The 25,955-nt window shown below is 43.3% G+C and overlaps 1 protein-coding gene across 7 annotated transcripts in view; it reads left to right on the top strand.

Annotated features, from left to right (window-relative positions):
* Window positions 1-25,955, top strand: part of mbd6 (methyl-CpG binding domain protein 6) — a 234,425-nt gene that overhangs the window by 59,838 nt on the left and 148,632 nt on the right. Inside the window, exon 1 of one of the 7 annotated variants that reach the window (XM_060827097.1) lies at window positions 7,176-7,244. The exons of the other annotated variants lie outside the window; for them this stretch is intronic. The gene's annotated coding sequence lies outside the window, so the exon portion shown is untranslated. Of the gene's footprint in view, window positions 1-7,175; window positions 7,245-25,955 lie in introns of those variants that run through there. 7 annotated transcript variants of the gene reach the window in all.

The following is a 25,955-nucleotide window of genomic DNA, read 5'->3' as shown; positions in this document are numbered from 1 at the left end:
GAGCCCTTCTCACCACCAGCCAAGCCATGTCTTGGTACTTTTTGGAAAGTTCTGGCAATGAGGCATTCTGCCAAATGACTTTGACAGTCTGCCCAGGGAACCGCTCAACAGGATCCACTCCCTCCTTTTCCCGAAGGGTCTCGAGGACACTGTGCTGACCACTTCCTGATGGACTTGTAGTCGAAGGTGTTTTTCTTCATAAATTTCTCCACGAAGGACAGGCGATACGGAGCGTTCCGTGGCAGTGAGGGCAGGCCCATCCTTCGTAACACCGGAGACAGATAGAACCTCAGTATGTTAGTGACCACTTGGTGTTTGTTTACTGGGGATCCACGCACAGCTTGATGCAGCCCCACACCAAGGTGGCCATCAGGGTGAGGGTGGCATTGAGTGTTGTTTTTTTTTTCCCCTGTCGTCCAGATCTTTATACATAGAGTCCCTTTGGACCCGGTCCATCTTCCATCTCCCTTTCAACTGGAAGATGGTCCAGGTGACTGCAACGGCACAGGTTCTGGGAGGAGGCCAGACCTGTGCCATATATAACAACACTGACCGTGCCTCACACCTGATGACCAGGTTTTTTCCTACGATGGAGAGCGACCGGAACTTCCATCTGCCCAGTTTCTGCCTCACTTTCCTGATATGCTTCTCCCAAGACTTGGTGCATGCCCCAGCCCCTCTGAACCAAATACCCAGCACCTTCAGGTGGTCAGTCCTGACGGTGAAGGGGATGGGGGATTGGTCGGCCCAGTTCCCGAAGAGCATGGCCTCGCTCTTGTCTCGATTTACCTTGGTCCCTGAGGCCTGTTCAAACTGGTCACATATGCACGAGTCTGTGCACGGACAGCGAATCTGAGCAGAAAATGGCAATGTCATCCGTGTACAGAGAGGCCTTAACCTGTCGGTCCCCGCTGCCAGGAATTACCACCCCTCTCAGACTCTCATCCTTCCTGATGGACTCGGCAAATGGCTCTATGCAGCACACAAACAAGGCAGGAGAGAGGGCTTATGCCCGAAACGTCGAATCTCCTGTTCCTTGGATGCTGCCTGACCTGCTGCGCTTTTCCAGCAACACATTTTCAGCTCTGATCTCCAGCATCTGCAGTCCTCACTTTCTCCTCCTAGGAGAGAGAGGGCAGCCCCGCCTGACTCCAGATCTGACTGGGAAGCTATCTGATTGAGACTGCACTGACAATATTGGTATACAGCAGTCTGATCCAATTGCAGATTCCCTCTTCAAAGCCCATTTTGGAGAGAACGTCTCTCCTATACATATGTAATATCCTGTCAAAGGCTTTCTCCTGCTCCAGGCTGATGAGACAGGTGTCCAACCCCCTGTCTTGCACGCAGGTGATCGTATCTCTGAGGAATGAGAGACTCTCCGCGATCTTCCTGCCCGGTACAGCACAGGTTTGGTCAGGGTGGATCACTGATCCCAGAACAGACCTGACCCGGTTGGCAATGGCCTTTGACAACTGACTGTTGTTCATTACTTACCCATTATCAAATGTCTGTTGGTTTTTTTTCAACCCTTGTCTTTCCCTCTTAGTTTTTTTCATGCATTGTCAAGTTTATATTTTTCAATTATTTGTTGGTAGTTTTATTGCTGTTACATGTGAAGGCTGCTTTCTGAGGGTGAACGAGAGTCAAACTGGTTTACAAATAAGGTTTGGAACTTTGCCCACCAGTAGATCAAAAGTTGCAGGTCATTAAAAATTGATACAGTTTGCTGTCAATATTTTAAAATAAGCTCAAGTTGTGTATATCACCGGTGAAATTCATCAAGTTTGTCCATTTAAGTTTCGTATTACTCAGCAAGAAATTCTGTTTGTTAACTTAAACTTGTACTGCATGGAAACAGACCGTTCGGTCCAACTTGTCAGTGCTGACCAGATATCCTAAATTAATAGAGTTCCATTTGCAAGCATTTGGTTCATATCCTTCTAAACACTTCCAATTCAGATACCCATCCAGATACTGTTTAAATGTTGGAATTGTACCAGCCTCCTCCTCTTCCTCCGGTAGCTCAGTCTATGCACACACCACCCTCTGCGTGAAAAAGTTGCCCCTTAGGTCCATTTTAAATCTTTTCCATCTGACCTCAAACCTCTGTCCTCTAGTTTTAGGCTCCCCACCCTGATGAAAAGACCTTGTCTATTTACCCTATCCTCGCCCCTCAAGACTTTATAAACCTCTAAGGTAACCCCTCAGCCTCTGATGCTCCAGGGAAAATAAGCCTAACCTCCAGTTAACTCAAAACCCTCCAACCCTGGAAACATCCTTTCAATCTTTTCTCAACCCTTTCAAGTTTCACAGTGTCTTTGTTATGGCAGGGAGACCAGAGTTGCATGCTGTATTGCAAAAGTGGCCGAACCCATGTCCTGTACAGTCGCAACATGACCTCCCAACTCGCATATTCAGTGCATTGACTAATAAAAGCAAACATACCAAAAACTGCCTTCACTATGCTATCTACTTGCAGCTCCACTTTCAAGGAACTATGATCTTGCACTTCAAGGTCTTTTTGGTCAGGAACATCTCCAAGACTTTACCATTAAGTGTATAAAGCCTGCCCTGGTATACCTTTCAAAAATGCAGCACCTCTCATTTACCTCAATTAAACTCCACCTGCCACCTCTCAGCCCATTGGCCCATCTAATCAAGATCCCATTGTACTCTGAGATAACCTCCTTTGCTGTCCATTGCCCCTCCAATTTTGGTGTTACCTGCGAACTTATCATGCCTGCTATGTTCACATCCAAATCATTTATTTAAAGGATGAAGAGCAGTGGACCCAGCACCAGTCCTTGTGGTGTACTGTTGGTTACAGGTCTCCAGTCTGAAAAGCAACCCTTCACTACCACCCTCCGTCTTCTACCTTCAAGCCAATTCCAAATCCAAATGGCCTGTTCTCTCTGTATTCTGTGATCTAACCTTCCTAAACAGTCTATAGGTGCACAGTCCTTTTTCTGAAATGTTCTGGACCAGCTGGTTTTTGGAATTCAGAATTTTTCAAATTTCAGAGTAAGTGGCAGCTTGATGGTGAACTTTTTAAAATTCTTTCTGGAGGAGCAAACAGAGTAACCCAGGGCCCTGAAACAAAATTGAGACCTGCCAGTGCTGGGCAACGCGCCCACACATCACATCTGAGTGACATGCATCTAGCAGGTGTGAGTTGGGTTAACTGTTTGCACGCCAAACAACCTTGTTAATGAGGGGAAAAACTTCACAAAACAAATCTTCAGACTTCGGAGCTTTTCGGATTTCGGATAAAGGATTGTCTACCTGTACCGTGATAAGTTTGGGATGTATTTATTATATCCAAGAGATTTGATGCTGGAGGGGAGTGAAGAAATTACGGTTGTCGAGTCTCTTTTAGGCAAAGAGAGACCCTTTTAGGCCCATAGTGTCTACATCAGTCATAAAACACCTATCTATTCTCATCCTATTTTCCAGTATGTGGTTCATTACCTTGTATACAATGGTATTTCAAGTGCTCGTACAAGTGTCAATGGAGGAGGAAAATTAAATGTTTGTTGCAGCTGAATAAATATAGTCTGTGTGGATAAGTATTTCTAATGTTTGCAGACCTTGTACATGTGTTTTGATACATTTTTTCTGAGGCAATATTTAGCAGCCTAGAACTATGTTTTATATTTTCTACTTGTTGTAGAATAGCTTTTTAGCTTTTGACAACTGACAATTTGGATAATATGTCTTCCAGTATCAAGGTATGGAGATCTTGTTTAACAGCTTCAGCATATAGAACATCTGTCAACTTCAGTCTTTGCATAATGAACTAAGAAGTGCAAGTTAAACGTTCTCTTTTTTTTGCCCACAAAGTTATTAAAGTAGGAACAAAACAAAAGTAATATGCAGTCACCAATATCAGGTGAATTTGGTTTGACTTTGAGAAATTCCATATCTCAGATTTTTCACCATTTTCTAGTTTTATGTTTTGTCACTAATCCCAGACCTGCCCTCCCCTCCTCCCCACCTTATTGTTGGCATAACCAGGAAATAGTTGGTTAGTTAGCTATGTTCCCATGGTGCATTGGAGCTAAATTGTAGAAATAAATCTCAAATCAAGTCCAACTGTGATTTTTTTTCCTTGTTTTTAACTTGTGCATGGATTGAAGTTACATTTGTTTCAAGGGAAACACAGCTGAAGCTATACACAGACTCTGCACTACTTGTTTCAGATCTTTGTCCTAGTCTATCGAAACACTTTCTTTGTGGGTATTCTAAATTGCAATTGTAATATGCTTTTATTTACTCGAGAGGTGGGCATCGCTGTCTGGCCAGCATTGATTACCTATCCCTAGTTGCCCTTGAGAAGGCAGTAGTGAGTAGCTGCCTTGAACTGCTGTCCACTTACTGTAGGTTGACCTACATGCCCTTGAAGGGTTTTGACCCAGAGACTAATGGAGTGGTGAAAAATTTCCCATCAGATGGTGAGTGTCTTGGAGGGGAACTTGAAGATGGTGGTTTCCTATGTACTTGCTGCCCTCCCACCCCCCTCCAAGATGGCGATGGCTGTAAGTTTGGAAGTCCTTTCTCAGGATCTTTGAATTTTTGCAGTGCATCTTACTGATTGTTTGTTTGTTTGTTTGTTTGTTTGTTTGTTTGTTTGTATGTAAATCCTGCTGCTGAGCATTAGTGGTGGAGGGGGTGGGTGCTTGTGGATATAGTGCCAATCAAGCAGGCTGCTTTGTCCTGGTTGGTGACCAGCTTCATAAGTGTCACACTCCTGACTTGCACCTTGTGGATATTGGGCAGACTTTGGGGAGTGAGCAGGTGAATTATTCTCCACCATACAAAACAACTTTGTTTATCTGAACGAGACAGGTGGGGCGTATTTCGTTCAGATAACTCATAACATTTTATGGGGCCTTGAGATCTTGTTCAGATAATCAGGAATTTGGATAGTTGACATTGTTCTCAATTTCTAGCCTCTGCCCTGCAAATACGGTGTGTCCAATGAGTTTCGGGTCAGTGGTATCACCAGGTATGTTGATAGTGGGGTATTCAATGATGATAACACCATTATATGTCATGGGCTGATGGTTAGATGGTCTGTAATTGGAGATGGTCATTGACTGGTAGTTGTGCAGTGCAAACGTTGTCGACTACCTGTCAGCCCAAATTTGAATATTGCCCAGAACTTGGTGCAATTGAATGTCACTGCTTCAGTGTCTGAGGAGTTGCGAATGGGACTGAACATTCTGCAGTTATCAGTGGAACATCCCACTTCTTCTAACCTATGGGAGAGGGAAGTTTATTCATGAAGCAGCTGAAGGCCTGGAATTGAGATGACTGACTTTCAGCAACCACAACATCTTCCTATGTGCAAGATACGACTTCAACCGTTAGAGTTCACCCTGGATAGCTATTGATTCCAGATTTGCCACACTTTTGCCACACTGAGTCAAGTGTGGTGTTCATGTCATCTCATCTCATCTGAATTTGCAGCAATGCTGGGTGCGCATGTGCAATTTCTTGTGTTCATATGTGAACATCAAATCACTGCTATATTTAGCTGGCAGGGCAGAGCTTGTGATTAGGAAAGTATTGGATTAGATTAGATTAGATTACTTACAGTGTGAAAACAGACCCTTCGGCCCAACAGGTCCACACCGACCCGCCGAAGCGCAACCCACCCATACCCCTACATTTACCCCTTATTAACAGTACGGGCAATTTAGCATGGCCAATTCACCTGACCCGCACAGCTTTGGACTGTGGGAGGAAACCGGAGCACCCCGAGGAAATCCACGCAGACACTGGGAGAATGTGCAAACTCTACACAGTCAGTCGCCTGAGTCGGGAATTGAACCCGGGTTTCTGGCTCTGTTAGGCAGCAGTGCTAACCACTGTGCCATCATGCTGCCCATATTGGTTATAACTAATGTCCCAAAAGGAGTAAATAATATAACTTTTTGGTGATGAAGGCTGTCAAAGTAAGGAGAGCAGTGGACAGAACTGGTTTTGTCAACCAGATCCCGTTGGAAACATACGGATTTGAAGCTCCAGACAGCTACTATTTGCAGTACTTTCCCAGTGCTGGATACTTCACTGTAGCTTTCAAGAATATCCAGCCTTTATGAAATTCTTAAAGGCCCTCATGAGAAGAACCACCTGCCACAGCTGAAATTGCACAACACAGCCTGTTTGTCCTGCTGTCCTGGTGTGACTGGGTGATGACAATCTCTCTGACCCCTATGTTCTTGTCTAGGATGTGCTTACTTTCCCAACCAGATACATTAACAAGCTTAAGAACTAAATTGAAGTTAAGGATGCCTTTGGGATCTGGACCAGCAAAACATGTCATGATAATTCTGAAGGTGGATGTTAAGAGAAGGATCCACCACTTTAAATGTCAGGATGTATTCACCATAGCAATACCTATACCAATCTGTCCATTTGCCAACCAATCGGCACACTTTCTACTCATACGTAATAAGTGTTGCTTTCCCTTTTACATGGATATTTCTTTTGAATGACCTGATGAGTGCAAGAGGAAGCGCTTTCTTGTCATGTCATGTCTTTTGCAACCTTCCAGTTCTATTCTACCAAAAAGCTGGAAGGATTTTAACATTATGCTCAGAGAACTAGAGAAATCCACCAACTTGAACAGTTGCTATGAGAATTGTATGGAATTTGAAGTAACAATGTATCAAAGTTTTGTGAGCTGGAATCAAAATAGATTGAGAACAATTCTGCAACTAAGACCAAGGACCCCCCTGAGGTAGGGGAGTCAGAAATAAAGGGCATAGGTTTAAAGTGAGAGGGGAAAAGTATAAAAAGGACCTAAGGGGCAACCTTTTCACAAAGGGTGTTGTGCGTGTGGATGAGCTGCTGGAGGAAGTGGTGGAGGCTGGTACAATTGCAACATTTAGAAGGCATCTGGATAGGTATATGAATAGGAAGATGTCAGAGCGGAATGGGCCAAACGCTGGCAAATAGAACTAGATTACGTCAGGATATCTCGTTGGCATGGACGAGTTGGACCAAAGGGTCTGTTTCTATGCTGTACAGCTCTGATGCTTTGACGTTATAACTATTTGAACTGAAGATTCTTTGGTTCACAGGATGCCTAATCAGAAATAAAAGATGAAACTGAGTCAAGAAGCAAAGACAAGTTACTGGTCAAAGACAACTTTTGGAGAAGCGCTTTAGGAAAAAAAGCAAACAACTCACCCTTCCTCTAACCTCTGTCTGCTGGATCTACACATCTAACACAGGTGGGATGCTTAAAATAGTTGGTACCATGCTTCTCTTGTTTGGGCAGTCAAGATCAAGAGATTCTCCAGTTGAGGATTTTACCTTTTTCTTTCCGAGGAAAGTTTGAGGATATCCTTAATGTTTTCTGCCTTCGTAACTTGATGAACCTTACAATAGTGAAGTTACTTTAGAAGCATTGTTTTATCTATCCTGACAACATTTGCAGTATTTTGAATTGAAAGATTTATTGTCACCTGCATTTTACCATGAATAATAAAGTACAGTGAAAATCTTCAACTATCGCCAAAATCCAGTGCCATTTGAATAGTTTAAGAATAAAAAGATATAACTGAAAGAGTCTATCTTTCAACTTCTTTTGCCGTGTGTCCGGTGCAAGCTCACCAATGACACTTGTGTCTCCACCCCTTCTCCACTGCCTCACCTCCACCAGCATAGGAGTTGCTTGCCACCCTTTCAGCACCATCTCTTCGCTGCTGGGCCCACCTTGTCGATGCCAGGTCCTGTGCTGACCCCACCCTCACCCTGCAACCAGGAGTCCCTGCTCCAAGCCTGCTGCAAGAGTAACCAGGAGTCCGTGGCCCACTGCGCCTTGATGCCAGGGGTCTCCACTCATGGCATACCCTGTCATCACCTTACCAATGCCAGGGGTCCCCATTCTGGGCTTACTGCAGCCAGTAGTCACTGGCTGTGCTGCCAGGCTGCCACAGCTGCACCAAGAGTTCAGCTCCAACCGCCCTCTGATATGTCACTTCGCCAGCACCATTTCCAATTGCTGGAGGAGCTTTGCCACCGCCACCAAACCTGATTGCTCGAAGTAACCTCCTTGCTGCCACCTCCAGTTGCTGGGAGGAACCACATCTGCCGTTGTTACTTCTGACCGCCAGTAGGCTGCTGCCTTTCTCTTCTGTACTGGTGCTGCCAATTAACCTGCCTCAAAAGGCTTGAAAGAAACTGAATAAGAAAAATGAGAAATTAAAAGAAAACTAAAGTAGACTGGAGCAGATGAGTCCTGGGCTACTCTGCTGCCATATCAAACATGTTGAGCATTGCTTGTGATACTGCTCTTGGGATTTGAGATCCCTGCTATGCTTTGTCCACCGATCTGGTGCATTATTGAAGGGTAGAAAGCACCACTGTAAGCCATAAGCTTGGTGCCAGCCATGAGGTCTTCATCATCAAAGAACTCCATTTCTAAAATGGCCAAGTGCAGTGCAAACCCACTGGAGGCGATGTTAAATTTCACTTCTCTGGCCTTGCTGAAATGAGAGTCTCAATGTACAAAGTTAGATCCGTGATTCATGATTGCCTCACTGTGAATCTTAATAATTGGGTGAGGCGGCAGCAATGTTGTGGACAGGAAGTGGCTTGTAGAGAAGTTGAGCCTTCCCAATGCCTTGCTGAAGGTCCACTCTCTGCTACACATCTGTTGAATACATTGATTGTTTGAAACAAGAATATGAGCATTGTCTGCACAATCACGAACAGATTTGAGGTGATCTGGGATATGGACTGAAGGCTCTGCAGGTTGTAAAGTTTCCTGTTTAATCTGTAGGGAAGTTTAATTCCAATGGGAAATTCCATGAATCTGTAACTTATGTTGTGCTGAGGAAAACAGAAAAGAATGATCACAGCTTTTCTTGACCACAGTTTATCATGTGGTTTGAGGTTGTGGTAGTTCCACTGATGAGGATCATACCTTGCATCTTGTCATTCAGCTGGCAGAAACTGGAATCAAATTTCTGCGGGCAACCACTACATTTTAGTACAATCCAAAATCTCATCCAGTTGACACTTTAAAGGCCTTCAACTTATCAACTGCATGAGTTCATGGACCATGTATATAGCAGTCCAATATCTAAAATATGTACTCAAATAGATAAAGCTTGCTGCAGCTATCTGCACTTTGCTTGGACTGTGACAGTCATGTCCACTGTGTCTCTTGACTGCCACTGGAAAACTCTTGATTAAGGAGACATCCTGCAATGAACTTCCCTATGATGAACACCAAAGCGTTAGCATAATTAGAGCTTGGGGTCTAGCTAACTGAAGGCATGACACTGAATCGTGTGAAGAAAGTGGGGGCAACAAGTGGGGGTAAGAGTTGGGGAATGCAGAGTTGCAGGAGGTTATGTTGAATTATAGTAATAAAAAGAAACCAAGGTAGTAGTCAAAGATTTCTGTTTTTCCAAATTGGTAGCTATTTTTAAATTCCATTTTAATTTAGTCCATTTGAATTATGCAGCTGGTGATTTTTGTTTTTACTTGGCTAATTATATTCTCAGCCTGCTCAGCAGATTTATTGCTGTTTCACCACATTGTTACTCTGGCCTCCCCCTCGACCTTTAATTGGCATCAAGTGTATGATGTCATATTAACAAAAAAGGGCAAATGGGAGGACTGCAGATGGTGGAAACCAGAGTCTAGATTAGAGTGGTGCTGGAAAAGCACAGCAGGTCAGGCAGCATCTGAAGAGCAGGAAAATCTGCGTTTCAGGCAAAAGCCCTTGATCAGGAATACAAATGAGGAACCAGGTTCAATGTCGCAAGCTCAAAGAGTGAAGTGAAGTAGAGGCAATGAGAAATTCTGAGAAGATCCTGGCAACCAACATAAAAGGGAATCCAAAGATCATAACCATGAGTAGCTGTTGGCAAGCCTGCTCCAACATTGATACAATCATGGCTGATCTCATCTCTGCATAAAATCCACTTTCCTGTCTACTCTCCATAACTCTTCAACTCGATGCTAATTTAAAATCTGTCACAGTCCAAAAGGCCATAGGATCTCAATGGTTATTGCACAGAAAGTAATGACTTATCATGGCTGACTGGCTCCCAAAGCCACTTTGCCACCGTCCAGAGCTGTGCAGGTTAGATGGGCTAACCATGCTAAAACCTGTTCTATAGTGTTCAGGGATGTGCAGGTTAGGTGGGTGAGCAATGGTAAAAACCCTGTGCGGGGATCCAGGGATGGGTGGGGGCATGGCTCTGGATGACTTGCTGTTCAGAGAATCTGTGCAGACTCGATGGGCTGATTGGCCTCTTTCCCTACTATGATTCTGCATCAGCTCCCTGAAAGAACATTTCATTTTGTGCTGTTTTCCTATTTTCTTCCTGTAACTCTGCATTGTCATATTTTTCTTCTGGTTAGTCTAATTCCATTTTTGACTAGCTTGATTGAATTTGCCTCCACTACATACACAGGAAGTATATTCCAAAACTTAAACATTTCCTTTGTGTTACAGTTTGTCATCTATCATTTTTGCTTATTTAATTGAAGTGCATTGTCCCTGGAACTGTAAATGTGAATCGTTTTGCATGCTGTCCAATGCCTTCACAACCTTGCGAAATTTGTGGTGCTGGAACTGGATACAATGCATCAATTGAAGCCATACTAGCATCATAAATAACCTTATTTTTCTTGTACTTTGTCCCTGTTAATAAAGCACTGGATACTGTAATTTTGATTAACCACTTTGCCACCAATGATGTGTATGTACACAGCATCCAGATCGCGCTGCATCGCCTCGAGAGTTGTACCCTTTTATATTATCCATTGAAGTTATTCCCACCAAAATGAATCCCTTCACATTTCTGAGCATTGAACTTATCCACCACCTCACTCTCTATTCAACCAAACTTTTTATTCTTTCGGAGTCCTACATAATCCTCCTTACAGTTTGCAACAACCCCAAGTTTCGTATTATCTACACACTTATAGTTTCAGACACAATAATTTGAAATGGGCAGGCACCAGGTAAGATACAATAGGGATCAAAGAAATGGTTGACCGATTAAATTCTGCCTTCACAAAGGACACCAATTACATGTCAAAAATGTTTAGGGAACACCGAGTTTTATGAAAGGGAGGAACTGAAGGAAATCAGAAATGGAACAAGAAAGGTGTTGGGAAGGCAGATACATCCCAACCGTCTAATAATCTGCATCCCAGATTATTTCTAGGGCGACTTCAAGAATGGATGCATTGGTTATCTTTCAAGATTCTGTGAACTGTCAAACAGTTCCCATGGATTGGACGATAACGACTGACACCCCTCTGTTTAAAACAGAAGGCAGAGAAAATATAGTGAATTACAGATCCATTTGCTTGACATTGGTAGTAGGGAAAATACTCGATAGACATTATGATAAAAAAAAATTAATAGCAGATCACTTGAACAAAAGTGACAGGATTGGACCAAATCCACGTGGATTTATCAAGGGGAAATTACCCTTGACAATTCTTATTGACTTTTTTTCAGAATAGATAAGGAGGAGCCAATAGAGGTGGTTTAGTTGGAATTTCAAAAGGCTTTTGATGAGGGATTATGCAAAATAAACGCACATGGGATTGGAAGTAGTGCATGAACATGGATAGAGAACTGGTTGGCAGACAGTATTTTTTAAAAATTTGCACATCCCTAGTTGCCCTTGAAGATGGTGAGCTGCGCCTTGACCTTGCTGTGGGTTGACCCAAAATGCCATTAGGGAAGAAATTCCAGAAATTTGACCCAATGACAGTGAAGCAACAGCGATATATTTCCAGATCAGGATGGTGAGTGGCTTAGAGGGGAACTACAAGGTGGCAGTGTTCCCATGTATCTGCTCCCCTTCTGGATGAAGTGGTTGCAGATTTGGAAAGTACTGTCTGAGGATCTTTGAATTTCTGCAGTGCATCTTGTAGATCGTGCACACTGTAGCTCCTGAGAGAGTGAACGCAGTGTCAGTCAAGTGGGCTGCTTTATCCTGGATGGTGTCAAGCTTCTGAAGTGTTGTTGGGGCTGCACTGATCCAGGCAAGTGGGGAGTACTCCATCACATTCCTGACTTGGAACTTGTAGAAAGTGGGCAGGCTTTTGGGAGTCTTGCTGCAGTATTCCTAGTCTCTATCTGCTCTTGTAGCCCCTGTGTTTATGTGGTGAGTCGAGCTGAGTTTCTGATCAGTGATAACTTCGAGGATAATTGTGAGAGATTCAGTGATGGTAACACCATTGAATGTCAAAGGACGGTGGTTAGATTGTCTCTTGTTGGTGATGGCCATTGCCTGGCATTTGTGTGGCACGAATGTTACTTGCCACTTGTCAGCTCAAGCTTGGATTTTGTCGAGACCTTGTTGCATTTGGACACAGATTGTTTTAGCATCTGAAGAGTCGCAAATGGTACTGAACAGTGAGAATAAGTGTTTTTTTTGAGTGAAATCAGTGACTGGTGGGGTATGGCAGGGATCAGAGCTTGGAACCCAGATTTCACATGATATATTGATGATTTAGCTGAGGGAGCTAAATGTAATATCTCCAAATTTGCAGATAGCACAAAGCTGAATGGGAGGGTCAACTGAAGGAAGGTGCAGAGATGCTTCTGATTGACGTAGACAAGCAGAGTGAGTACCCAGTGCATGGCAGATGCACAATAATGAGAGTAAATGTGGGATTTTTCAATTTGGTAGCAAAAACAGGAAAGCAGAGTATTATCTGAATGGTGATGGACTTTGCCCATTAGTCGCTAAAAATAAGCATGTGAATGCAGCAGGCAAAGATGGCAAATAATATGTTGGTTTTCATAGTAAGTGGATTTGAGCAGAGAGATGTCTCACTACAACTGTACAGAGCCTTGATTGAGACCATGTTTCAAGTATTCTGTGTGCTTTGGTCTCCCTACATGAGCAAGGATGTTCTGGCTATGGAGGGAATGCCACAAATCTTTACATGATCTTTTCCTGGGATGGTAGGACTGATATATGAAGTGAGACTGAATTGATTAAGAGGATATTAACTGGAGTTGATCAAAATGAGTGACATCCTGTGGAAGACTATAAAATTATAATAGGATCAGACAGTGAGTTTTGCGAAGGTTCTGGATGTAGGTTTGCTCGCTGAGCTGGAAGGTTCGTTTCCAGACATTTTATCACCCTACTAGGTAACATCTTCATTGGGCCTCTAGGCGAAGCACTGTTGATAATTTCTGCTTTCAATTTATATGTTTGGGTTTCTTTGGGTTGGTGATATCATTTCCTGTTCTTTTTCTCAGGTGGTAGATGGGGTCTAACTCTGTTTGTTGATAGAGTTCCAGTTGGAATGTCATGCCTCCAGGAATTCTCTTGCGTGTCTCTGTTTGGCTTGTCCTGGGATGGATGTGTTGTCCCAGTTGAAGTGGTGTCCTTCCTCATCTGTAAGTAAGGATACTAGTGAGAGAGGATCATGTTGTTTTGTTACCAGGATACATGAACATCAACTCACCACAAAACGGCATAACCCTCTCTCACTAGTATCCTTATTTTCAGGTGAGGAAGGACATGCTTTGACTGGGACAACACATCTATTCTAGGACAAGCCAAACAGAGACAAGCACAAGAATTCCTAGAAGCATGGCATTTCAACCGGAATTCTATTAACAAACACATTGATTTGGGCCCCATTTACCACCCCTTGAGAAAAAGAACAGGAAATGACATCACCAACCCAAAGAAACCCAAACATATAAATAGAAAGCAGGAATTATTAGTAGTGCTTCATCCGGAGGCCCACTGAAGATGTTACCTAGTAAGGTGACGAAACATCTGGAAACAAACTTTCCAGCTCAGTGAGTAAACTGACATCCAGGATCAGACAGGTTAAATGCTTGAAAGATTGTCTCAATGACCAGGAGTCCAGAGCCAGGATCACAGTTTAATGAATCGTGGAAGGTCATTTAGGACTGAGATGAGGAACAGCATCTTGACCCATTGAGTGGTGAGCCTGTGGAATTGTCACAAAGTATTTGAGGCCAAAACATTTCATGTTACAAGCAGGAGTTAGATATAGTTCATGGCACTGAAGTGATCAAAGGATATGGGTAGAAAGCAAGCACAGGATGCTGAATTGGATGATCAAATATGATCATGTTAAATGGTATGGCGTAGGTTTGAAGGGCTGAATGTGCTCCTGTATTCTGTAATTAGAATAAAATGTACAACTGCTTGTGGATCAATTAAGAAAAGCCAGCTGGATTTGTTGAGGGCAAATAATTTGTCTTAAATTAATCAGTGTGATAATGGAAGATTAATAAGGATGATGTGCTGTATACATTGTGTCCAAAAGGCAGTTGACAAAGTTGCACATAACAGGATTGTCAGGGAAGTTGAATTCTGCAGAACAAAGGGACAGTACCAGCAGGAATGGAAAGTTGGCTGAGAAACAGGGAACGAACAGTGATGAAGACCTGTTTTTTTTTTAATTGGAGAGGACATATAGTGTGGTGCCCTAGTGGTCATTCTTCAGACATTGTTTTCCTTGATTAATATTAATGGCATACATTTTTTTAATTGTGCCAAAGTTTTGTACCATGAGAAGGATAGTGGTAGATTTGAATAGGGCATAGCCTAGTGGAATTAGAGGATGTGGGGCAGGTGAAATTTCTTTGAGAAAATTGTGGTGTTGCAATTTGGTTTTAAAAAAAAGGAAGTTAAATATAAAATAAAGCACAGCCTTTGCAACAGGGTTTCAGAAGCAAAGAAACCTCAGTACATGAGAGTAAATTGTTGAAGGTGGCAGAGCAGGTTGAGAAAGTGTTTAATAAGGTATAAAGGAACTGGGTCTGGGTAAATAAGAATTGTAAGGTACACACTTCATCTTTATGAACACTGGTATGGTCTCAACACTTTCTTTAATCATCTATTCATTTGCAGGATGTCGGCATTTTGGTCGAACCAGTGTTTATTGTCCTTTCCCAATTGCCCTTGAGAAGGTAGCGGTGTGCTGCCGTCTTGAACTCTTGCAGTCCATTTAGTGTAGGTGGGCTCACAATACTGTTAAGGAAGGAGTTCCAGAATTCTGATCCAGCAACATTGTAGGAATGACACAACATTTCTAAATCAAGGTGAGTGGCTTGGAGAGGAACTTGCAATTGCTGATGTTGCAATGTATTTGGTGCATTTGACCTTCTAGATGGTCATAGTTTTGAAAAGTGTGTCGAGGGAGCTTTGAACTTCTGCAGTGCAGCTTGTAGGTGCTGTTGCTACTGTGCACGAAAGGAGTGCATGTTTGTAGATATTATACCAATCTCTCAGGCTGCTTTGTGTGGGATAGAGCTTGAGTATTGTTGAAGCTGTATTCATCCAGGCATAGAGGAATATTCCATTGTTGGCTGATTTAAACATGCAGATAGTGAACAAATTTTGGGGAGATGGGGGATAAGCTATCTGGTGTTGAATTCCCAGTATCTGACCTGCTCTTGTAATGACCTTGTTGATATGACTAGTCTAATTCAGTTTTTGATCAACGATAAACCCCCATAGCCTACAGGATGCTGATGGATTCAGCAATGTGGCACCATACCATTGAAAGTTCAGGGATGATTGTCTCTTTTTGGAGATGGACATTGCCTTGCACTCTTATGGCACATACGTTACTTGCTACCTTTCATATTGTCCATGTGTTGAGGTATTTGGACATGCACTGCCTCGGTATCATGATTGATACTGAACATAGTGCAATCATAAGCAAGTACCCCCACTTCTGACCTTATGATAGAGGTAAGTTCATAAATTGGGCAGCTGAGGATGGTTGGGCCAAAGATGCTGTTCTGTGGAGTTCCTGCACAGATTAAGGTGACTGACCTCCAACAACTAGAACCATATTTGTTTCTGCCATGTATTCCTCCAACCAGTGGAGAGTTTTCCTCCTTATTTTCTTAAGCTCTGGTTTTGCAAGGGCCTCCTTTTATGCCATTCCAGCATAAGTCTGTGAATATTACCTTTTAATCTGGAAACCACACATTCAAATGATGTGGCAAGATAGAAAGATGTACAAAGAATGGGGTTCTAGAGATGAAATGAAACAGTCATTGGACAGATTGGAGACACTCTGGCTTTAGACAAGGGAGTTTTGAGAAGGGAGTTGATAAAGGTGTTCACAAATTTTAAAATCTGGACAAGTCGATTGGAAAAACCACTTTCACCGAGCAGTCAGGAAGTAGGAGACAGTGATTTAAGGTTTTTACCTTTTGTTATCAGAGAAATAAATTTTCCAATATATGGCATATTTCGGGTTGGGAATACATTGGCTGATGGTTTGTCTAAGTCCATTTTGGAAACAACTTACCAATCATGAAGAGAAAAAGTAGGGGTGATTGTGGAAAAGTGGAGCATGGGACTCAAGGCTGACATGGATTTATGAGGCTAATGGCTTCCTTCTGTCCTGGGACAAATTGTGGTTTGAACGATGTGAAGTGTGGAGCAAAATTTGTATTTATCCTTTAGTCCTCCCATTTTAACATGAAATTGACACTAGAAACCAATTAAAAACGGATGTTACTGAAAAGAAAAACACCAATGAATTTACTGTCCTTATTTTGTTTATATTCTTTGAGCTCTCATCAATCAGTAAGTAGAAGTCTGGTTTTCATATTTTGTAGTAATACTTCCTTGAATTTTGAAAGGTTATCCATTGAAGTTCACAGAATTAAAATAAGCTCCTGTTGTAATTAACAGCGTAATCTATGTTGGTATGGTTCAATGAAGGTCAATACGTTCTGATTTCCAAGATCGCCAATTATGAAAATCAACAGTCTTGATGTTTTAAATGCGGTCTTTATCTTCCCTTATCCTGGAATGGGTCAGTCTATGTTTTCCCTGAGATATTTTATAAAAGATAATCCCATTTGTTAAAACTGAGATGGGAAGGCTTCACGGTCTCCCTCGAATTCCACCATTGCACCGGTCTCAACATAACTGGGTGAAGCATTTTTATTTTACCAAAATAGTCATTTATACTTCATTACTTTATCCATATGATATTTAATATCCATCAACCAGTTCTCTTTAAGAAACAGGATTATTAACTTATTGTGAAAATGAGTCTTATTTAGCAAAAAGATAAAGCTAATGCACACACAATTTGAATTATCAAAGTATAAATATCTACCCTATCTAAGTACCCTCATGCACGTGCACATGCGCACACAGCAAAGGAAGTGAGAAAACTGATTTCTTTGCAGCAGTTCACTTTGAAAAACTTTAGGCCAATGATTGATAGTCCTTTAAGGATAAATGGTCCAGGTGTGGAGTGTTCTGACAGCTGGCACTCTGGTACATGTGGGCAAGTCATTAGACACGAGCAGTTTTCTTTGGGTTCCTTGCAGATGCAACAATTCAAGAAGTATTGAAACAAACTTCTTCAAAGACTTTTCTTGAGAGCAGCATCATTAGTGTTCTAAGTCCCACATTGGATACATGACAGTTTTTTTGGAAACTGAGGAGCTGAGCTAAGTTGGAAAGCTCATTTGACTGGGCACCAACTTCCACTGCATCCATAGTACTTATCAACCTTGTGTAAAAAAGGCTTCCATGTTCAAATTGACCATTTTAAAAATAGCTAAGCCTCCAACGGTATTGATATAAGCCAATTTTTCCATAAAATCTATTAAATATGAAGACTTCATAACATTCCACAGACTAAAATGTACAATAATACTGAAGCAAATATTGCACTTGTTGGAAATCTGAAAGAAGTCCCAAAAATGCTAAAAATAGTTGGGTGAAGCAGAATCAGTGGAGACACCGAGACCATGACTGGCTGTCAAAAAATGTCATGCTTCAGTTTTGAAACCAACAAAAATTGCCAGAGAGCCTTAACATCGTCTGGCAGCACCTGTGAAGAGTGGAACTAAGTTAACAAGTCCAATGACTCTTCTTTAAACCGAACCTTTCTGACTGAAAATGTTAACTCCATTTAACTTTGCACAACTGCTGCCAGAACAGAGTTTCTCGAGCAATTTCTGTTTTTGTTTCAGATCTCCAGCACCACCTGTTCTTTATTTTAATTATGCCCCTCAGTTTTGATCTGGTTATTTGGACTAGACTGATTTAGAATATCTGGTCAGCATGGATGAGTTGGATCGAAGGGTCTATTTCTGTGCTGTACATCTGTGTGTTAGATACATTAGTCAGGGGTAAATATAGGATAGGGGTGGGTTACTCTTCGGAGGGTCGGTGTTGACTTGTTGGGCTGAAGGGCCTGTTTCCATACTGTAGGGAATCTAATCCAATCTAATAACCTTGTTAGGAAAGTTGTAATGAACCAAATAACTAGCGTTGCAGAGAACTCTTTTTAAAATTTGATGGAGAAGGAAACTTTGTAAGCAAAGTATATAGAATTCTCAAGCATGGAAACAGACCATTGGTCCAACTTGTACACATTGACCATGTTCTCAAACTAAACTAGTCCCACATGCCTGCATTTAGCCCATATCCTTCCAAACCATTCCTATTCATGTACTTCTCCAAATGTCTTTCAAATGTTGTAACTGTACCTGCATCCACCACTTCCTCTGGCAGTTCATGCCACGTACCAACCACTCTGTTTTTTTAAAAAAGTTACCCCTCATGTCCTTTTTTTTTTCAATCTTTCTCTTCTCAGCTTAAAAATATGCCCCATTAGTTTTGAACTCCCCCATCTTAAAAAAAATCTTTGTTATTGACCTTATCTTTGCCCCTCGTGATTTTATAAGCCTCAACGAGATCATTTCTCAACTTCCTACGTTCCAGTGAAAAAAGTCCCTGCCTAGTTTTATCATTCAAACCTCCCATTGCAGAGACCTTCATTGTAAATCTCTGCTGCATCCTCTCTTGTTTAATAATATCCTTCCTATAACTGGGCAATCAGGACTGCACGCAGTACTCTAGAAGATGCCTCACAAATGTCCTGTACAATCTCAGCATGACTTCCCAATCCCTAAACTCAAACTCAAGAGCGCTGAAGGCAAGTGTATTAAATGGTTGGATATCATTATCTAAATAGATAAGCTACAGAGTGGGACAGAAAGTGTACAGATATTTGTAAAAAGCAGATCAAGTCGAAGGGTTTAAAAGGCAAAAATAATAGTTCTTTTCTTCAATTCATGTTATATTCAGAAAAAAATTAGTGGCACAAATAAGGTTAATGGGTATTATGATTACATGGTTGTAAGGAGATGAAAGCTGGTACGAAATATTCAGGGGTTTGTGACTTTTGAAAAGACAGGTGAGAAAGAAGGGTGGTTGGATGGTTTTGCTAGCATGAGGTGGAAAAGTAAAGAAGGAAATTATGTTGGATCGGAATTTCTGAGTGGAGGTTTAAAATAATCAGAAGGAGGTCTAGAGGGCCCCCTACATTTGCTAAACTGTCAGACAGATAAACTCTGGAGATACTGAGGGTATGTAAGAAAGATGACAGTTTTGTCATAGGTGATGTAAATCTTCAGTAGATTCGGAAAGTTGAATTTGACAAATGTAGCGAAGAGTTATGAATTCATAGTCTGTTGGGGACGGTTACCTAGAAAATTTGGTCTGAATCGAAAGAAGGATCAAGTTACTGTGGATCTGATGTGTAATGAGGCAGCTTTAGTAAAGAGTTTCACATCAAAAGATTGCGAGGAAACAATGATCATAGCGTGCAACATTAGCATTCAGCTTATTGGTGAGAAACTGGAGTTGGAAACAACGATGCTAAACCTAAATGAGAATAATTGCAGAGGACAGAGTTGTTTGAGGTGGGCTGGGACTGGGGTTTAGCAGAAAAGGTTGATGGACAAGAGCTGGTGTTTGAGAATGGTTTATGACACAACAAAGATATACCCCAATGAGGAAGACAGATTATAGCAAGGGGATTTAAAAATAAATCAAAGCTAAGAATCATCTGAAATTGAAAGAAAATCATACAATATTTTTCAAAATTAGCACAAAGATTAGTGGTAAGCCAGAAGATTCAGCAAGTTTTAACATTGAAGAAGTATTTAGGTGTGCACTTTGCAATTCCAAAGTCATACAAGGTCATGGGCCAAGTGCTAGGAAATGTACTTAGAAAAGTTAGATGGCTGTTTTTGACTAGCACTGACGTGGTAGGCTGAAGGGCATTTTCCTGTGCTGTAGATCTCTATGACTATCTGACTTTAAAACAATAGATGATCACCAAAGCAATAATTAAGTGGGAGAAAATAATTGAACTTGCAAGTAATATATCAATGAACATGAGCTCCTTTTAAATAGGAAGTGAGAAATCAAAGTGAATATAGGTCTTTTAATGAAAATATAGCGAACCAGGGAATGGCAGGGACATTCAATAAATACTCAGTTCTCAGTAGTAAACACAAATCACATTGCAAAACCACTAAATTATCAATAGGCAAAAAGTGGGAGAGAAAACAAACACCACTATTACTAAGAAGAAATGTACTAGGGAAATTAATGGAGCTAATTGGCTCAGTGGTTAGCATTGCTGCCTCACAGCACCAGGGTCCCAGGTTTGATTCCCGCCTCGGGCAACTGTCTGTGAAGTTTGCACATTCTCCCTGTATCTGTGTGGGTTTCCTCCGGGTGCTCAGGTTTCCTCCCACAATCCAAAGATGTGCAGGTCAGGGGAATTGGCCATAGTGTTAGGTACATTAGCCAGAGGGAAATGGCACTGGGTGGGTTTCTCTTTGGAGGGTCGGTGTGGACTTGTTGGGCTGAAGGGCCTGTTTCCATACTGTAGGAAATAGAATATAATCTAATCAAAAGTGTTGTTTTACATGCTATACAGATAGTCGTACCATACGAAGTGCACCAGGATAGCAGAACAGAATGCAGAATACACTGTTACAGCCGCAAAGAGGTGCGCACACACAGCGAGAGAGAGGAGCATTAGCTTTTGAGAGGACTGTGCAAAAGACTGATAAAAGCAGGGAAGTTGTTATTCTTGAACCAGTTCAAACTTGTTTCTCTTCTGCCTGACAGAAGAGAGTGGAAGGGAATCAGGGTGGAAGGGGTCTTTGCTCATGTTGGTTGCTGTTAGTAGTAGTCTTCCAATACTTACATTCTGCAAAAGTTCTGGACAATTGGAAAACTGACTTAAATAATAATGTAAGAGAAATACTTCATATCAGTCATTATGGCTTCATGAAGGGGAAAAACTTGACAAAAGTTTTACAGTTCTGAGAGGATGTAGCAAGCAAAGTAGCTAAAATGAAACCTGTAAATATTATTTATTTGAATCTCCAAAAGGTGTTCAATGAGGTCCCGACATAAGGCTACTTAAGGTAACAACCCATGTGTTGGGAATGGTTTATTGGTATGGATAGAGGATTGGCTAACAAACAGAAGACAGGCTGCTATGATCATGCTGGCATTTTCAGGATGAGGAAAGTCTATGTACAATCGCCATGTTTATGGATGAGACAAAGCAGATGGGAAGGCAGGTGATGAGGATGAAATAGTCAGAGAGAATTACATTTTCTTATTAAAATGTGACCGGATAAGTGGTGTGAAAACTATGAAGCTACGCATTTTGGCAGGAAGAATAGAAGACCTGAATAGGGGGAAAACACTGTAGAAAACTGGCAGAATAGAGAAATGTGGGGTCCTCATGTATATGTCACAAAAAATACCTCTCATTCAAGTTCGGGTAAAAGGGAAGGCAAATGTAACATTGACCTTCATTTCAAAGGGAATGAAATATGATAAATTGGGAGTTTTCTAAAACTAGATCCATAAGAGGAAAGACATCACATTTAGAGGTTGTGATTGATATTGCTGCCTCACAGTACGAGGGACCTGGGTTTGAATCCAGCCTGGGGTGACTGTCTGTGTGGGGTTTGTACATTCTCCCTGTGTCTACATGACTTTCATCTAGATACTCCAGTTTCCTCCCACAGTCCAAAGATGCGCAGGCTACGTGGATTAGCCATGCTAAATTGCCCATAGCATCCCGGGATGTGCAGAATAGGTGGATTAGTCGTGGCAATTGCAGGGTTATAGGGATGGGCTGGGTCTGGATAGGATGCTGTTCAGCAGGTCAGTATAGACTTGATGGGTTGAATGGCCTGCTTCTACACTGTAAAGATTCTGAGCAGCTGGAGTATTGGATGAAACTCTGGTCACTGCACTATTGGAAGAATATGGTTTCAAGGGAAGGCATGCAGAGGAGGTTCGCTAATATGCAGCACTTTCTCTATGAAGAGAATCTGGATAAGCTAGGTTGTTTCTTTACAGCACCTTGAACTTGTGACCCCTAGTAACTGAGTCCCCCATTCTGGGGGAAAAAGCTTCTTGCTATCCACTCTGTCTATACCTCTCATGATTTTGCAGATCTCAATCAGGTACCCCTCAAACTCCATCTTTCTAATGAAAATAATCCTTATCTACTGAACTTGTCTTCATTGCTAGCACCCTCAATACCAGGCAACATCTTGGTGAACTTCCTCTGCACCGTTTTCCAAAACAACCACATCCTTTTGGTAATGTGGCAACCAGAATTGTATGCAGTATTCCAAATGTGGCTGAACCAAACTTCTCGACAACTGTAACATGACTTGCCAACCCGTGCAATGAAGAAAAGCACGCCTTGACCACTCTATTGTTGCCAACTTCAGGGTACAATGGACCTGAACACCCAGATCTCTCTGTACATCACTTTTACCCAGGACTTTTCCATTTACTGTATCGTTTGTTCTAGAAAGTGGACCTTCCAACATGCATCACCGCGCAGTTTCCCGGATTGAGCTCCATCAGCCATTTCTCTGCCCAGCTCTCCAATCTATCCTTATTCTGCTGCATTTTCAGACAGTCCCCTTCACTACCTGCTACTCCACCAATCTTAATGTCAACTGCAAACTTACTAATCAGACCACCTGTACCTTCCTCCAGATCATTTAAGTACATCACAAATCAGTGGCCCCAGCACAGATCCCTGCCAAACACCACTGGTCACAGTTCTCCATTTTGTGAAAGTCCTTTCCACTTCTGCTTTGTCTCTCATTGCCTAGCCAATTCTTTATCCATTTCGCGAGTACACCCTGGACCCCATGCAACTTTATCCATCAGCCTGCCATGGGGAAACCTATCAAACGCCTTACTGAAGTCCATGTATATGACACCTACAGCCCTTTCCTCATCAATCAACTTTGTCACTTCCTCAAAGAATTCTATTAAGTTGGTAAGACATGACCTTCCCTGCACAAGACCATGCTGCCTGTCATTGATAGCCCATTTTCATCCACATGTAAATAGATCCTATCCCGCACTATCTTCTTCAGCAGCTTCCTTACTATTGACATTAGACTCACCGGTCTATAATAACCTGGATCATCCTTGCTACCCTTCTTAAACAAGGGGATAACATTAGTAAGGAAACTATGTTCCTGCACCCCGGGTCTCTGTTTGACAAGGCTCCCCACGACTCTGGGGAGACTGGACTCCTCCTAGCAATATAGAGGAGGCCACATCAGGAGCAACAGACACAATAAATGATATTGGTGGATGTGCAGGTAAAACTTTGATGGATGTGGAAGGCTCCTTTGGGGTCTTGGATGGAGGTGAGGGAGGAGGTGTGGGTGCAGGTTTTACATTTCCTGCGGTGGCAGGGGAAGGTGCCAGGATGGGAGGGTGGGTTGTTGGGGGGCGTGAACCTGACCAGGTAGTCACGAAGGGAGCAGTCTTTGCAGAAGGCGGAAAGGGGTGGGGAGGGAAATCTCCCTGGTGGTGGGGTCCGTTTGGAGGTGGCGGAAATGTCGGCAGATAACTTGATTTATGCGAAGGTTGGTAGGGTGGAAGGTGAGCACCGGGGGTTTCTGTCCTTGTTATGGTTGGAAGGGTGGGGTCTGAGGGCGGAGGTGAGGGTTGTGGACGAGATGCTTTGGAGGGCATCTTTAACCATGTAGGAAGGGAAATTGCGGTCTCTAAAGCAGGAGGCCATCTGGTGTGTTCTGTGGTACAACTCAGTCCTCAGCAAAGGACTCACCTTCATCCCCCTCCGTCCACGCATCAATGAATTTAATACACGGCGTGACGTCAAACACTTCTTCCGCCGCCCTCCGAGCTTACTTTTATAATCAGGACTCCCGCCCACATTCCGAGGGCCCCTTCGCCCACCTCCAACACACTGTATCCACCTGGACACCCCGTGCTGGCCTATTACCCACCCTTGACCTCTTCATTTCCAACTGCCACCGGGACATTAACCGCCTTAATCCCCAACCTCACCCTCACAGCGTGCAGCTCTCCAATCCCGACCTCACCATCAAACCTACAGATAAAGGGGGCGCAGTAGTAGTCTGGCGCACTGACCTCTACACAGCTGAAGCCAGATGCCAACTCGAGGACACCTCTTCCCACCGCCCCCTCGACCGTGACCCCACCCCGCCATCACCAAACCATCATCTCCCAGATCATACAGAACCTCATCACCTCAGGAGATCTCCCACTCAAAGCTTCCAAACTCATAGTCCAGGAACCCCGCACTGTCTGGTTCTACCTCCTTCCCAAGATCCACAAGTCTGACTACCCTGGCCGATCCATTGTCTCAGCATGCTCCTGTCCCACTGAACTCATTTCTGCCTGCCTCGACACTGTCCTATCCCCCCTAGTCCAGGAACTCCCCACATAGGTTCGAAACACCACTCACGCCCTCCACCTCCTCCAAGACTTCCGTTTCCCTGGTCCCCAACGCCTCATCTTCACCATGGATATCCAGTCCCTCTACACCTCCATCCGCCATGACCAGACCCTCCAAGCCCTTCGTTTCTTCCTCTCCTGGCGTCCCCAACAGTACCCTTCCACCAACACTCTCATTCGTTTGGCCGAACTGGTCCTCACTCTTAACAATTTCTCCTTCGAATCCTCCCACTTCCTCCAGACCAAAGGGGTAGCCATGGGCACCCATATGGGCTCCGGCTATGCCTGTCTCTTTGTTGGCTACGTAAAACAGTCTATCTTCCGTAATTACACCGGCACCACTCCCCACCTCTTCCTCCGCTACATTGATGATTGCATTGGTGCCACCTTGTGCTCCCGTGAGGAGGTTGAGCAATTCATCAAGTTCAGCACATTCCAACCTGACCTTAAATTTACCCGGACCATGTCTGACACCTCGTTTCCCCTTCCTGGACCTCTCCATCTCCATTAATGACGACCGACTTGACACCGACATTTTTTACAAACCCACTGACTCCCACAGCTATCTGGATTACACCTCTTCCCACCCTACCTCCTGCAAATATGCCATCCCATATTCCCAAATCCTACACCTCTGCCGTATCTGCTCACAGGAGAACCAGTTCCACCACAGAACACACCAGATGGTCTCCTCCTTTCGAGACCGCAATTTCCCTTCCTACGTGGTTAAAGATGCCTTCCAACGCATCTCAACCACAGTCCGCACCTCCGCCCTCAGACCCCACCCCTCCAACCGTAACAAGGACAGAACCCCACCCCCCCCCCCCGCCCCGGTGCTCACCTTCCACCCTACCAACCTTCGCATCAACCAAATTATCTGCCGACTTTTCCGCCACCTCCAAACGGACCCCACCACTAAGGATATATTTCCCTCCACACCCCTTTCCGCCTTCCGCAAAGACCGTTCCCTTCGTGACGACTTGGTCAGGTTCACGTTTCCCCCTCCTCCCCCAACAACCCACCCTTCCGTCCTGGCACCTTCCCCTGCCACCGCAGGAATTGCAAAACCTGCACCCACACCTCCTCCCTCACCTCCATCCAAGGCCCCAAAGGAGCCTTCCACATCCATCAAAGTTTTACCTGCACATCCACCAATATCATTTATTGTAGCTGTTGCTCCCGATGCAGTCTCCTCTACATTGGGGAGACTGCACACCTCCTAGCAGAGCACTTTAGAGAACATCTCTGGGACATCCGCACCAATCTGCCGAGGGCATAGAGGTCCTGGGTCTCTTTCACCGCTGCTCCCTCACCACCTGACACCTGGAGGAAGAA

This window comes from Hemiscyllium ocellatum, chromosome 7, assembly GCF_020745735.1.
Source record: "Hemiscyllium ocellatum isolate sHemOce1 chromosome 7, sHemOce1.pat.X.cur, whole genome shotgun sequence".
Lineage (NCBI taxonomy): Eukaryota > Metazoa > Chordata > Chondrichthyes > Orectolobiformes > Hemiscylliidae > Hemiscyllium > Hemiscyllium ocellatum.
The sequence above is the reverse complement of the archived record's forward strand: the minus strand, read 5'-3'. Positions and strand labels throughout refer to the sequence as shown.